The following is a 16,870-nucleotide window of genomic DNA, read 5'->3' on the forward strand; positions in this document are numbered from 1 at the left end:
GGTAGTCTAGTAAAGTCTATGGTTTCTCAGAATAATGTTTTTAAATGAATGAAGTAAAATATACGAGATTACAAAGGAAATCAACTATATTGAAGTCCAGCTAACAAAATATGAAAGAAAAGAAAAAGAAAGACATTCACAGAGCCCAGATTAAGAACTCCTGCCTTAGAATGGTACATCATATTATGTCTTAAAACTCTATTTAAGGTTGTGTAATAAAACTTTTTTTCTGTCCTACATTATAAAGGCCATAAGATTGTATGTCTTAAAATTCACTATTTAAGATTGTGCAATAAGTTAATACAGCATCACATTTTTTAGCTGTTTACCAGTCGTTGGATGTATACATTGCTTTCGCTTTCCTTTCAATTCTAGATAAAACAGCTGTGCATGTTTTTGTCATTTTAATAACATCAATCAGCCAGTGAGCATTTATTAAACACTCACTATGCTCTAAATATTATGCTAGGTGTTAGGGATACAAAGACAAAACATGGAACAAGTTCGTGCTCTCAAGGAGTTTACATTCTATTGGTGGAGACAGCATGTACATATATAAATACAGACAAAATAAATACAAAACAATTATAAAAGTTTGGGAATAGTGGGTTCACTGCATTAAAAAGTAGAGTTAACTTTATAACATATCATATATTGCCAAACTGCTCTGCAAAACCACAACAATAATAAACAAACTCTGAGGGGATTCACAGCCCAATTAATAATGTAACAAGTGTACCTGTTCTCCCAAAGTCCTGAAAACACCAATTTTGATTGTTTTTCAAAATTTTGTCCATTTTGTGCCTATGATTCTACTAGTGATCACTGGAGATACAAAACATGGCAAACAGTCCTTGTCCTCAGGGAGCTTATATTCTACTAGAAGAATAGTGACAAATAAATAGTCAAATAAACATAAGGTCATTTAAGAAGCTTAAACCAACTATGTCAAGTAGAATATGGCTTTTTGCCCAGTTCTAAAGCTAGCCTCAATGGTGAAGATGACAGGTGGATTGTGGATTCTGGCCCTGAAAGAAGAAATAGTGCTAACTTGATAGCTACTGAGACGGGCCATACAGAAAAGTTTCTAAATTCATTTATTAATTAAGAACTAACAGAAAACCCTCCAAATGGATTCATGAGGAGTCTGACATGACTGAAACAATTGAACAACAAAAATGTGCCTTTGCTAGTATTTACATAGTGTTTTAAGGTTTACCAAGCACTCCACAAATATTATCTCATTTTTATCCTCACAGCAACTCTGGGAGTAGGTGATTTTATTAACCTCATTTTATAATTGAAGAAATCAAGACAAGCAGAGATTAAGTGGCTTTCTTAGGTTTACACAGTAAAGTAAGGGAAGTGCCTGAGGCTAGATTTTAACTCATTTGTTTTCTACCCCAAAGTCAATTCTTTTACCCACTTCACTACCTACCTTTGTATTTTACTAGGTACTATAGTGGACACAGAAGTTTAAGACACAATATTTATTCTGAAGATACCTATTATCCCATTGGGGTGACATGGAATTCATGTGAAAATGGAACTAGCACAAAATAGTCTATAATTATGGGTGAATACGTGATACAGATGACAAATGATTAAGAGTTCAAAGGAGAGAGGAATCCCTTCAGGTTAAAGTAGTTGGGAAAGTTTTCCCAGAGGAGGTAAAAGCTGAGGTGGGCTTTGAAGGAGGAGCAGTCTCAAAAGGCAGAGAGGAAGAGGAAAGGTATATCAGATAGGGAGAAGGAGTAATTAAGTCCCCCATTTCAAAGAATCGATGCTTTTATTGGAAAAATAAACTTTATCTAAACAGCAATGATCAATTCAAAACTATATCAAAAATCAATCAGAGCAGACATTTGGTAAGCCTCTACTATGTGTCAGGAAATTTGGTAGGTACCCAGATTCAATAACAACAGTGAAAAGCTTCCTACTGTGAAAGAGTTTAGTTTCTATCAGAAGAGACATCATGTAAATATACAAGATATAAGAAAAGGAATCATAAAGGCAACCTTGAGTGGCAAAGAACTAGCAACTGAGGAGACCAAGAAAGTCTTCCTTAGGAAGGAAGTCCTTGAGCTGAATCTTGAAGGAAAACAGAGATTCTAAGAAATGGAGATGATATATGCATATGTATGTATATGTATATGTATATGTATACATATGTACACAGTCAGATCCTGGGAAATGTTTAACCTGAAGAAGAGAAGACCAGAAGGCAGGAGGCAAGAAATCAAAATGGTTTGGCCCAGAATTATCGAGTAGTATCCTATTTATGGCAGAGTCAAGATGGTGGCTTAGGAGCAGCAAAAGCTAGAATTAACAAGTAATCCTTTGTTGGAAGATATGACTTGATATGACAAAGAAACTATAGCATTTAGATAAACAGAAACAAAAAGTAAGGATATTTGGGGTGGGGAGACAAGGCTGAGCAAAAATATATAATAGGAGTTCTTATCCTGGGATCTGTGAACTTTTTAAAAATTAAGTTCTTTTATTTAATTAATTAATTTGATTTTTTAAAATGTCTTGATAAAAAGTATTCCTATGTAATTGGTTTCCATTGTAATGTTACTATGATTATATTACATAATCTTATGTTTTTACTTTATGAAAGTAGTCTACAACATGAAGAAGTTAAAATTTTTTGATTCAGAGGCACATAAGATAAATTAATAAGATGTTTAAGATAAGTTATTTGGAAGGCTTAGCAAGCAGGACTGGAGAATTCTAAATGGAATGGGGAAGCAGGAAGTGTTGCTGAGACTCTCTATCACTGCATCCTTTGCAGGGAACACTCAGTGGGAGCAGCAGACATTGAGGAGCAGAGAGAGCTAAAGTTGGATCTTTAGACTGGGATCATATTGCAGAGGGTTTTAAATGCCAGCCTTGATGTATTATATATATACAGCATATAAAATAAACTTTCCTTTCTTTAAAGTTTGATTTTTTTTCCTTTTTTTTTCTGTAGAATTCCAAGGAAAGTTCTATTTCAGGAGGGATGCTGAATACAAGGAGTCAGTGAATAAACAGCTAGTTTATTCTGCCAGATACTTAATGTCAGTGTCAGGCATGGTACTAAGCACTGGGGATACAAAGAAAGCAAAAGATGGCCCTAGAGTAACTCACAGTATCGTTCATCGTCTTAGCCTAGTGATTGAGTGAACAGTAAGAAGAGAGAGGAACATTATATGATAAATTATAGTCAGGACGATTAGCAGAACAGCATAATTTAAAACTTTAACATTTCAAGGACCTCAGGAGTTACTGTTGACTCTGACAGTTACAAGATTATATACTTAAATTTTTACGGAAAAGTTACTCTCTGTCTACCCTTGTAATGAGTGAGTGTTTCACAAGAGATGGGCTGGCTCCAGAAGGAATGAGAAATTAGGTTTAAATGAGAAGATTTTTAAAAATTAATTAAATTTAAAACCCATAAAACAAAAACCTAACCCATGGGTCTATAGATTTTTGAACCTGTCTGCAAGCTGTTCTAAACTCCTACAGAAAGTAGGGAAACCTTTATCAGAATGTCTTCATCCACGTTTCTAAATTGCCATCCTAGCCTTGACCTATGGATCTCACCCAGACCTGACTCCTGGATCTGTAGATCTATTCCTTTGTGTTAAACAGCCCTTTCCTCTGGCAGGGCATCTTTTTATGATTTTGAACTCACAGTGGTGTCAGGGCTGCTCGCCTCAGAGATCAAAGAAGCTTTGGCATTCTGGAAAATATTGGGTCAAATAGCATGTTATTTCAGAAAAGTGCTCCAGTATATCATTTCCTGATATATGCAATTATAGCCTCTTTCCATGTTGAGTTGGAAATGACTGCATAAGTAGCTATTTACTCAGTGGCCTAGCACACTGATGACGGGAGCATTCTAAATTTATCATGGCGAACTCAAAACACCAGGGCTGCTAAAATACATATTTTTGTGAGAGACTCTTAACTCTTCTGTCAGCAGTCTAGCTTCTTCTGATAACAAACGCAACAAGCAGCTTGCACATGAACACAAAAGATATTCTTTTCTCCTTTCCTCCAACTTGGCTAGAAAAGGATAAAAGGCATTTCCATGGGGAGAGAAAGGCTGGTGAGATCATAGCTTATATTTTCAAAGGAAGAAATTCAAGTCACTTGTACCCTTAAACTGCTCATACTTTTCTTTTCTTTTCTTTTCTTTCTTTCTTTTTTTTTTTTTTAAAGAAAAATAGGGGCAGCTAGGTGGTACAGTAGCTAGAGAGCCAAACCTGGAGTTATGAAGACCTGGGTTCAAATTGGACTTCCAAACAATTCTTAGCTATGTGACCTTGGGCAAGTCACATAGCCTAGCCCTTGCAATTCTGTCTTAGAGTTATTACTAAGATAGAAAGTAAAGGTTTAAAAAATAGTAGCAAAGTATACAGTTTGTCATTACTTGGTATAAAAGTTGCTCTTATGATCATAGACAGATCACACTGTTAGAAAGACAATAAAATGAGCTTCAACAAGGGATATTCTAGAACCAGCTCTAGCCATAGCCAGTTGTTAAGATGTATATCTTTTGGGGGCAGCTGAGTAGCTCAGTGGTTTGAGAGCCAGGCCTAGAGACGGGAGGTCCTAGGTTCAAATCCGGCCTCAGCCACTTCCCAGCTGTGTGACCCTGGGCAAGTCACTTGACCCCCATTGCCTACCCTTACCACTCTTCTGCCTTGGAGCCAATACACAGTATTAATTCCAAGATGGAAGGTAAGGGTTTAAAAAAAAAAAGATGTATATATTTTGATTGTCTAGACTTAAGAAAGCAGTGAGGAAAATGTTAATAATGCAGATGAAACTTACAAGTATGTAGTAGGTCTTTTTCCCCACCAAGAGCTGATTGTCAAATGTTTATTAATAAACTTCTGGCTCAACTATACTAACACGATAATCAGATAACCCACTAATAAGTACACTACTGTATGCAGACCTCTCCTGTGATACAACACACACACACACACACACACACACACACACACACACACACACACACACACACACTCTCCAGGCTAGTCTGCTGAAGGTTAGGGGCCAAGCTGACCTAGAGAGAAATAACCATTCCCATTGGGGAATAGCAGCAATTGCTTGCTGCAGTACAAACTACTCAGTGGTTTGTGCTTAATTATTATTAAGCTTTTTTTTTTTTAGTTTAACAAGGTCTATGGAAAAAATGCAAATAAAAAATTTTAAAATATTTTTTATTTACCCAATTATATGTAATAACAATTTTCAAGCTATATTTTCCCAAAATTATGAGATTAAAACTGTCTCCCTTCTGCCATTCCTCCCCTCTGCCAGAAATAGAAAGTAATTTGATCTAGGTTATACATGTATTATCATGCAAAACTTACTTCCATATTGGTCATTGTCATAAGAGAATACTCATATAAAACCAAAACCCCCAAATAAAAACACAAATAAATCTGAGTGAAAAATAATATTTTTTTGATCTGCATTCCTAATCCAACTGCTTTTTCCCCCCCTCTGGAGGTGGATAGTATTTTTTTGTCATAAGTCCTTCAGAATTGTCCTAGACCATTGTATTGCTGAGAGTAGCTAAGTCTTTTTCAAGTGATCATCATGCAATATTGCTATTACTAGGGACAATGTTCTCCTGGTTCTGCTTATTTCCATCTGCATCAGTTCATGCAGATCTTTCCAGCTTTTTCTGAAATCATACTGCTCATCATTTTTTATGGCACGATAGTATTCCATCACTATCATATATCACAATTTGTTCAGCCATTCCCCAAATGATGAACTTCCTTCAATTTTCAATTCTTTGTCATCACAAAGAGTTGCTATTTTTGTACAAGTAGGTACCCTCCTCTGCATTTTCAATCTCTTTGGGATATAGACCTAGTAATGGCATTACAGGATCAAAGGATATGCATTATTTTATAACCTCTCAGACATAGTTCCAAATTGCCCTCCAGAATGCTTGGATCAGTTCACAACTCTTCCAACAATATATTAACATCTCAATTTTGCCACATTCCCTCCATTTTCCTTTACTGTCATATTGGCCGATCTTATAGGTGTGATATGGTATGTCAACATTGTTTTAACTTGTATTTCTCTAATCAAGAGTGATTTAGAACATTTTTTTCATATAATTATTGATAGCTTTGATTTCTTCATCTGAAAACTTGTTTTTCATATCCTTTGATCATTTATTAAATGGGGAATGACTTGTATTCTTATAAATTTGAGTTAGTTTTCTACATGTTTGGGAAATGAGACCTTTATCAGATAACTTTGCTACAATTTTTTCTCAGTTTGTTGATTCCTTTCTAATATTGGTTACATTGGCTTTGTTTATACAAAACCTTTTTAACTTAATATAATCAAAATTATTCATTTTATATCTTGTAATATCTTTTCTCTCTTGTTAGGATATGTTATTCCCTTCTCCACAGTTTCCCTTTTCCACATGACAAGTAAAGTATTCTATGTTCCCCTAATTTGCTCATGTTATTACCCTTTATGTCTAAATCATATACCCATTTTGACCTTATCTTATATATGATTTAAGATACTGGTCTCTATCTAGTTTCTGCCATATGGTTTTCCATTTTTCCCAGCAGTTTTTGTCAAATGGCTTGCAATTAAAAAAAAAAAGATTTTTAAAAAAAGAGACTACCTAGTAGGCTAATACTAACAAATTTTCCACTTCACTTTTATGTAAATTTAGAAAAGATGTTTCTAGTAAAGCATTTAATAAAATCTCTCATGTTGAGAGAAAGAGCTAGACAAATTTGGTTCATTGGACAGATCAAGGTGCAGTCATCAATAGGCTGCTTTCATCATGGAATTAGAGGATGGCCCCAGGGATCTGTTCTACTTAACAGTTTTTAAATCAGGAATTTTAAAAAGAAATAAATGGTAATAATTTAAATTTGCAGATAAAATTAAGGTAGGAGGGGATAGCACAGTGGATGACAGAGCCAAGATTCAAAAAGCTCCTTATAGGCCTGAAAGTTGAGCCAATTCTAAAATGATACAATTAATTAAGGAAAATAGATCCTTTCATTTGTGTTTTAAAATCAACCTCTCAAAAACAAGATGGAGGATTTGAAACTAGACATCTGTCTTTTCAGAGCTTATAGTAAACTTCAAACTTAAAATGCATCAATAATAGACTATTGTTGTTAAATTGCTTTCAGTCAGTTTTCACCTCTTCATTACCCCATTTGGGGTTTTCTTAGCAAAGATACTGGAGTGGTTTGCCATTTCCTTCTCTAGCTTATTATACAGATGAGGAAAAAGAGGCAAATAGAGTTAAGGGACTTGCCTGGGGTCCCATAGCTACTAAGTATCTGAGGCCAGATTGGAATTTAGGAAGATGAGTCTTTCTGATCCCTTGCCCAGTATTCTCTATCCACTGTGCCATCTTGCTGCCCCAATAGTGCAATATAACAATAAAAAAGCTAATGCGATCTTTGACTACATCAAAGAAAGGTATAATATCCAAATGATAGCTTTTCTGTACTTTGTCCTGACTAACCCACATTTGGAGTATTATACTTATTTGTAGGCACCACATTTTAGAAAGGTTTTAAGAAAGTAAGTCAGGATGGTGAGGTGATTTGAGATCATACAAAAACTGTTTGAAGGAAATGGGAATGTTTAACCTGGAGGAATGAAGATTGGAGTACAAGAGGGTAGAGACATATTACTATAGTGTTCGGCACATAGTAGGACCTTAATAAGCACTTTCTGACTTGATTATCTGTAAATATTTCAAAGGCTACCATTGGACAAGGGATTTAACTCATTCTGCTTGATTTCATAGAGAAAATTTGGCAGAAAGGGTGAAAGTTAAAGTGAGACAGATTTGAACTTAATGTAAGGGGAAACTCCTTATCTATTAGAGTTATCTAAAAATGCAATGGACTGTTTAAGAAGCACTGAGTCCCTCTTGACTGGAGGTCTTCAAGCTAAATGAGCACTTGGAAATTTTGGAAAGGGGACCCTTGTTCAAAGCAAGTGCATTGTCCTCTTATGGTCAAATTCAGCCCAATAAGCATTTGTTAAATTTCTTTTTAACTCAGGATTCAAGTTCATTTATATAAGACCCTTTTCATTGGTGGAGAACTATCACTTGATGTTCCATGATTATACTGAGAGAGGCAATTATTAAGAGTTAAAGAGAAGAGAGATCCTGGTGCTTCTGGCTTCTAGCCAGAGGGGTTTATATCTACTATTATGTAAGAAAGTATGCTAAGCACTGGAGCTTACATTCTAGAGGGGAGATACAACAGACAAGTAAATATAAGATGATTTGAGGGCAGAGAGATCACTAACAACTGATGGAAATCAGGAAAGGGTCACAATAGGAGGTGGTACATGAGTTGAACTTGAGGAAAGCTAGAAATTCCAAGAGGCAGAGATGATGAGGAATTGTATTCCAAGTAAAGAAGTTAGCCTGTGCAAATACATGGAGGCTGGAAACAGAAAGGTGAGTTTGGTTAAGACCAAGTAGAATAGTTTGCCTGGAATATAAAGTATGTAAAGAGGAAAAAGATTAAATTAGTACAGAAAATAGTAATTTTGGGGGTCTTTCAATACCAAAAAAGTTTGTATTTTAACCTATAGTCCCTAACAGTGAATGAAGGTTCTTGATTAAGGAAGATGAGTCATTCTTGATTTCATATGATCTATGCTTTAGGAAGATAACTTTGGTAGCTCTATAGAAAAAAAAATGAAGAGAGAAAAAACTAAAAGCTGGGAGTCTAATTAGTAGACTCTTGCAATTATCCAGGGAAGAAATGATGAGGACCTGAACTGGAGTGGTGGTCATGAGAGTAGGAAGAAGAGATTGAATTGAGAGATGATGTGGAGGTAAACTAGATAAGACTTGACATTGATTGGATGGATATATGGCTGTAAGGAGAAGGGAGAATGAAGGTTGCTGCTGAGCTTGGTGACTTGGATAACTAGAAGGATTGTAACTCCTTTAAAAGAAATGGAGAAATCTGAATAAGAGGTGGTGCTTATGGGGAGGAAGATAATAAGTTCCATTTTGGATCTGTAGAATTCTAGATTCCTATAGAATGTCCATTTGGAGATGTAGAATGGAGTATAGGAGAGAAACTAGTTAGTTATAGCGATCCTTTCCAACGTATGATTGAAGCCTTAGAACAACAAATTCGGTCTCATTGTCTTTTTAGTGAAAAGCTAGCCTATGTGTCAAGGATCTCCAATTTTTTTTGGATCATACTAGGTCTAAGGCTAACAATGCCAATTGCCATTGGCCATAACCAGATTAATAATAGATATTGGAGAATGATTCATATAGCTAATAGGAATCAGGAGTACAGAGGCTTTGTTATAGTTTTTGACAAGTAACAGGTTCTACTTTATCCAGATAAAGAAATTTAGTGAATCTCAAAGGTCATCTGATTTAGCTGTTTGATTTGGTCAAGGAGAGGGGAAGAATAGGTAGGGTGGGGAGAGAGAGAGAGAGAATAAGTCTAAATCTGACTAAACAGAGAACATTCCCTAGTCATCCTGGTTATAGCAACAGAATCCCTAGTATTCTGGGGATACTACCTGAATTTGGATTTCAGAGAGGCTAGTGATCCTAGAAGTTTTGAACTTTCATGTCTGGAATCCTAATTACAGATGACTTCTTGACTTTGGAATGTTCGGGAGGAGGAGGGGTTGGTGTTCTTAAATGAGGAATATTTTTTAATAGAAGCAGATCATACATATAATAGAGGGATATGAATAAAGAGAAACTAGGAAAAATGAACTTCAGGTCAATGTGACATTTGGAAGTCAAATGTGTGTCAACTGAAATTCTGACAGAGGCCAAAATGCCAAAGGAAAAATAAGTTCCTTCTCTACTATATTCACAGGCTAATCTATTTTGGGCCAGATCTCCAAACTAGAATTGAGGAGAACTGGGTGGTGTTCAGTCTCCATTTGCTCCTCCTGTTTGCTCAGTGACACTGGCTTTGAGTTATCTGAATCCTAAACCTGTCTGCCCAATCCAACATGATCAGTCCCAACTTGGTGGACAAGAGGTTCACTAAGTCTTCCCACACTGCTCAGGATCAGAATGGTCATGCCCCCAGGTGGCATCAAATTACAGCTATGAGAAGAAATCATAATCAAGTGTACTGGCTCTTCTATTGGTGATTTAAGGTCCTGTGATGCTTTGGGTCTGGAATCTGGCCAGGGCTAATTTGCCTGGTTGTATTAACTCTTTCTCATGGCTTTATTCACCACATTCAAAAAGGATTGGTGCTATGAATATGTACAAGGAATAAGTGAACATAAAAGAGCCATTCAGATAGGTGACCCAAGTCTGTTGGGGGTTTTCCTTCTGCTGCTTCTTACATTTGTATCATTTACACTGAATAAAATTAATGCCTCTGTAACACATTCTAAATCTATGCCCACAGGCTCCCTACAAGCAAATACAGGAGAACAGTCAGCCAGCAATTTGCCCAAATGGCTTAGCTGGGTAAACATTTCAGCAAGAGCTTAAGGCAGCATGGTGCCATGGAAATAGCTTAGATTCAGAGGAAGAAGCTCTGGGCTTGAATCCTACCTCCACCTCACATTAGCCGTGTGACTTTGAACAAGCTATTGTCCAGCTGGGCCTCAGTTTCCTTATAGGTAAAACAAAGGGGTTCAAGTTCATGATTTCTTTTTTTCAGTAGTTTTTACCCCCAATTACATATAGAAGCAATTTTTAACATTTGTTTTCTCACATTTTAAGTTCCAAATTCTTTCCCTTCCTCCCTTCACCCATCCCTGAGACTAAAAGCAATTTGATATGTTATACATGTACTATGATGTAATATATATTTCTTTTTCCAAAATTTTCTAATTTCTTCAGTTACATGTAGAAATAAATTTTGATATTTTGAAACTCAGATTTTTTTCCCTTCCTACCTGCCCCAGGGTGTGAATAGCTTGATATAAGTTATATTTATACTTTCATGTAATACATATTTCCATATTGCTCATGTCATGATAGAAGACACATATCATATATACAGTAGAAATATCATGAAGGAAATATAATGGAAGATGGCATCCTTTGACCTGTACCCAAACTCCAACCCAAACTTCTTTGGCTGTGGGGAGCAATTTCATCATGAGTCTCTTGTGGTTATCTCGGAGACTTGTCTTGCTGATAATGGCTTAGTCCTTCACAGTTGACCATCATATAATATTTATGTTACTGTATATATTGTTCTCCTGGTTTTGCTCACTTCACTTTGTATCAGTTCATATAAGTCTTTCCAAGTTTCTCTGAATCATCCCATTCATCTCTCCTTATGGCACATGTAATACTTATTTCCATATTCATCATATTATGGAAGAAGACATCTCTCATAAAAAACTCTTGAAGAAAATAAAGTGAAAAAGTGGTACACTTCAATTTCTGCATTGAGATTCCAACAGTTCTTTCTCTGGAGATGGATGGCATTTTTTGTCATGAGTCTTTTGGAGTTGTCTTGGATCCCTGTATCATTAATAAAAGCAGTCATTCACAGTCGATCATTGTACAATAATGCTATTCTCCTGGTTCTGTTCATTTGACTTTGCATCTCAGATCACAGGGATTTCTAGGTTTTCTTGAAATTGTCCTGTTCATAATTTCTTTTTTTTTTTTTAACCCTTACCTTCTATCTTAGAATCAATATTGTATATAGTTTCAAGACAAAAGAGCAGTAAGAGTTAGACAATGGGAGTTAAGTGACTTGGCCAGAGTCACACAGCTAGGAAGTATCTGAGGCCTGATTTGAACCCAACACCTCCCATCTCTAAGCCTGGCTCTCTAGCCACTGAGCTACCTAATTGCCTCCTATCATTTTTTTTTACTAGCACAACAGTATTCCATTACAATCATATGCCACAACTTATTTAACCATTCCCCCAATTTCCAGGTTTTTGTCACCACAAAAAGAGTTGCTATCAATATTTTTGTATAAATAGATTCTTTTCCATCTTTTAAGATCTCTTTGGTATACAGAACTAGTAGTGGTATTGCTGGATCAAAGGATATGAACAATTTTATAGCCCTTTGGGTATAGTTCCAAATTTCTCTTCAGAAATGATTCTATCATTTCGCAGCTCCACCATTAGCATATTAGTGTGCCAATTTTCCCACATCCCCTCCAACATTTATCATTTTCCTTTTCTGTCATATTAGCTAATCTGGTAAGCATGAGGGGATACCTCAGAATTATTTTAATTTGCATTTCTCTAATCAAAAATAGATTTAGAGCATAGTTTCATATGACTATAGACAGCTTTGATTTCTTCATCTGAAAACTGCCTGCTCATATGCTTTGATCATTTATCAATTGAAGAAAGGTGATGACTTCTAAAGTACTAAAATCTAAATCATTTAAGTTCTCTGGTCATCAGTTTCTTCAAATATAAAATAAAGTGATTGAAATAGATGATCTCTAAGATGTTTTCCAATTCTAAAACCATAAGCCTAAAGTATGAATTTTCCAATTCTAAAACCATAAGCCTATCACTTGATAGAAGTAAATTGTTTCAGATTAAGTAGTCAAAGTAAGAATAAATAGATACAGAGAAGAGCCCTAGAAAAGTGAGGGAAAGAGGGTTAATTTATTTCCTTGGGATGGCTTGTAATAGAAGTTAGATTGTTATTTGCATGTTTCTCTGAGTCTGGGTTCTTATTGTGAGCTCTCTTGTTTGCTTTAGGTATCTGGTGTCCTGTTTTTGAAAAATAAGAAGCTAGTACAGTCTTATGCTAATTATTAAAATGGTATATTATGGACATAAGCAGCTAAGTGGCATAATGGATATAGTATTAGATCTACAATCAGGAGGATCTGAGTTAAAATCTTGCCTCAGACACTTCCTAGACATATGCCTCAGTTTAACTTCTGGCTCAATTTCTCATCAGTCAAATAGGGATAATAATAGCACCTAACTCTCAAAGGTCTTGTGATGCTCAAATGAGATATTACTTGAAAAGTACTTTACAAAACTTAAAATGCCATATAAATATTACTTTTTTATTTAATCATTTATGTGTAGTTATGTATTGTGAGACTTTATTTTTTCATATACTGTAATACTTCTTATATCATATTAGGGAGAATTACTGTGTATACCTGTATCTGGGAATTCCTATGTCTGTCCAGGCCACTGCTTTTTGCATTTTCTTTGTTCTTAGGAATCCCTAGAAATGTCTTCCTGTTTAAAATAATTTAGTTAATGAATGAAAGGGACAAGGGTTATTCTTCTGCATATGTGACAAATGGTTCAGCTGTCCCATATGGAAATGGTAGGAATAGATGGTTTGATTACACCAACTCTTAATTAGCTACTTGCCAATTAAAGATGTCTTGGTATGTGTTCAAAGAAGGAGCTGAATAATGAGCTCCTAAAGCTCTTATTATTAAACTTCCTGACCCAGCCTTTGGGTCATCTCTGATCATTAGAGACAACTATGGAGATCTATATCTCATTATTGGTCATGAGGCTGGCCTAACCAATAAATGGGTATATTCAATAAATTAATATTCTTACCAAAAAGTCAGTCTCTTGAAATAATTTTAACCGTAAAAATATTAAAAATAGTTTATGTTATTATTATTATTATTACTGACAGAAAGTTTCTGAGGAAGGAAAAGCAGAGCCTAGAGTCAGCCAAATTTTCCAGTTCATGTACCAGAACATGGACATGATAGTCCCTGAGCTTTCTTGGAGAGTGATACCTCCATTTTTTAAACCTCCCTGTGTCATTATTAATTATTTATTCCAGTAAGAGCAGAACCATCTCATACCAGACATTCTCTATTAACCAGGCAGTTGCTGGCCAAAGAGATGAATAGGAAACCTGCAGTGGAAACCTCCATCTGAAAGGCCAGGCGATAAGTAACATTATGTTGGCTGTTTACCTTTTTATCAGAACAGCAGGATTTGAGCAAAATGAAATAATCATGATCCTGGGCACAGAATAAATGAAATGTTCCCTAAGTATGCCAGCCAGGTAGCCAAAGAGGCATCTCCATTTCCTAGGCAGTCAGTTGCAGAGAGGGAATGCCACAGGCTTCCCCACCCAGTTGTGGTGGGAGAGAATGCTTTGTTAACCACCATAACATCACTTTCTCTCAATTTTTCTTATACTCAGATCTGTTCTCTGCTCTTAAGGGTACCGCCAACGTGCTGGTGGCATATTGCCCCTGAGAGGGAACTCCCTGAAAAACTGCAACTGTGCTAAGGGATCGGAAGGGAGGAGTTGGGGGGGGGGGAGAGGATTTCCCTACAGTGGGGGTTGGACTCCTCTTTATCCTTCTACTTCCATCCTAATCATGTACAGGTAATAAATACCTTTATTGAAAAGATACCCATCAAATTCCAGGAAAAGAAATATCTGCAAACACCTTGCATCTTGAGACAGGCAAATGCCCTAGTGGAAAGAGTACTGAGTTTGCACCCAGAGAACATGGGTGCAGATACTTTTTTTTTTTAAGACCTTATATTTTATTGTATTTTTTCCAATTACACATAAAGAAAATATTTAACATTTGTTTTCTGGCATTTTGAGATCCAAATTCTCCCTCTCCCTTCCTCCCCTTTTCCCTTCCTGAGATGGCAAGCTTTCTGATATAGATTATACATGTACTGCCACACAATTCATATTTCCATATTTGTCATGTTGTAAAAGAAGAAACAAATCACATATACAGGAAAAACTCATGAAGGAAATAAAATGAAAAATGGTATGTATCAATCTACATTCAGATTCTATCAGTTTCTTCTATGGCAGTAGATAGCATTTTTTATCATGAGATCCTTGGAGTTATCACTTTCCTTTTCTATCATGCCCCAGCTGTATGACCTTGGACAAATCATTTTATTTCTCTGGTTCTTAATTTCTTTAAGTCAAAGATGACTGACCAGGGCCTCTCTCCAAAATATGAAAGAATTTCCAATGGGGCACAGGGACAGAGGATGATTCAGGGAGATGGTGGTGAGCAGCTGAGGATAGTGGCAAAGTCCAGAGAGTCAGAAATAGAGCCAATAGAGAAATGGGTGATTGATGGCTGGCTTGGGCCCTTCTTCAAAATGGAGGTTCTGGAAGGAACTCAGCAAGTCAAGTCAATGAGCATTTATTAAATACCCACTACATGCTATGCACAGTGCTAAGCTCTGGAGATACAAAGAAAGGTAATAAATAAACAAATAAAACTGTAAAATGAGGGGTTGGACTAGATGAACTTCTAAGGACTTTTAGGTCTCTGGATCTTTGATCTTGTGGGAAATTTGGATGGGTGTTTCAGGGAATGATTGGACTAGAAGAGTGAAGAATGTTTCACTCCTAATTCTCTGTGCTATCTGACTACTAAGGACACTGTAAAACCTCTCTGGGCCTCAACTCCCTTACCAATAAAATCACAGAACTTCAAAGAGATAATAAAAGAAGGGAAAGGATCTATTCATACAAAAACATTTATAGCAGCTCTCTTTGTAGTGGCAAAGAGTTGGACATTGAGAGGATGTCTATCAATTGGAGAATGGCTGAACAAATTGTGGCACATATTGGTGATGGAATACTATGGAGCTATAAGAAATGATAAACAGGATGGTTTTAGAAAAAGCTGAAAAGATCTGAATGAACTGATGCAGAGTGAAATAAGCAGAACTGGTAAAACATTGTACATAACAATATGGTATGATGATCAACTGTGAAAACTTGGCTACTCTAAGCAATGCAATGATCTGGGATAATCCTGAAAGATTTATGACAGGGATTACTATTTAGTAATCCCTGTCATAAGTCTTTCAGGATTATCCCAGAACTGTTGTTCTTTCTCTCAGAGTGTTGAAGTTGGATGGATGAGGATCAAAGCATACTTTCTTTCACAATCATTTAGGTTTTTACTTGGGGGTTTTGGTTTTGAATGAGTGTGCTCTTACAGTAATGACCAATGGAAGTACGTTTTACATGATAATGAAAACAAGATTTAAAAAAAATAATATATGTATATATTTTAAAAAGGATAGTTCTGGACTAGCTAGTCTTAAAAGTCCCTTCTTGCTATAAAGTTCTAAGAACATTATCTAATTATAGCTTGTGTTCTCTAGAGCAACCTTCTTCCCCCTGGACTTTCCAAGCACGGAAATAAACATTGAGCTCAAGTCCCCTGCACACCTTCTGAACCCTCCAGGAATCTGAGATGGCTGCTATGAAGAAATCTTCCCTCTTCTAAACTTTGGACCAGACAAGTTTGTATCTAGTTAAACTAGAGTTTTGGCCAATGTTCAGGACTCCAGGAGAAAAAATTAACCACATTGCTTCCAAATAGGACATAAGCTGTTCCTTGGAATGCTGATCCACTCATTCTACCACAAAACACTAGCTTCCCAAGACTCTTAGAGTTTAAAAAGACATAAAAAAGAGCAGAGGACTAAAATGATTTATTTGAGATAATATAAGTGATAAGGTGCTGAGCCAAAATTTGAATCCAGGTCCTCCAACTCCAAATCTATTTCTCTTTCAACAGTTTCATCCTTTTTCAAGCTATGAAGCTAGTATTGCCTATGAGTAACACAACAAGGCATGGGATCACAGGGTTCATGCTCTTTCATTCATTCACTCAACAGATATTGAACACCTATTGTGGGCAAGGTCACTGTGAGCTAGGCAATATTGAAAACAGGGAAAGATGATTCAACTTAAGTCAGAAAATCAAATATTCCTTCTGATGTTTATTTGTGTGATCTTGGGGCAAATCCCTTAACTTCTCTAGGCTTCAGATTTTTTATCTTTTGTTGAGAGAGAGAGAAAGAGAAAGAGAGAGAGAGAGAGAGAGAGAGAGAGAGAGAGAGAGAG

The sequence above is a fragment of the Gracilinanus agilis genome, chromosome 2, assembly GCF_016433145.1.
Source record: "Gracilinanus agilis isolate LMUSP501 chromosome 2, AgileGrace, whole genome shotgun sequence".
Classification (NCBI taxonomy): domain Eukaryota; kingdom Metazoa; phylum Chordata; class Mammalia; order Didelphimorphia; family Didelphidae; genus Gracilinanus; species Gracilinanus agilis.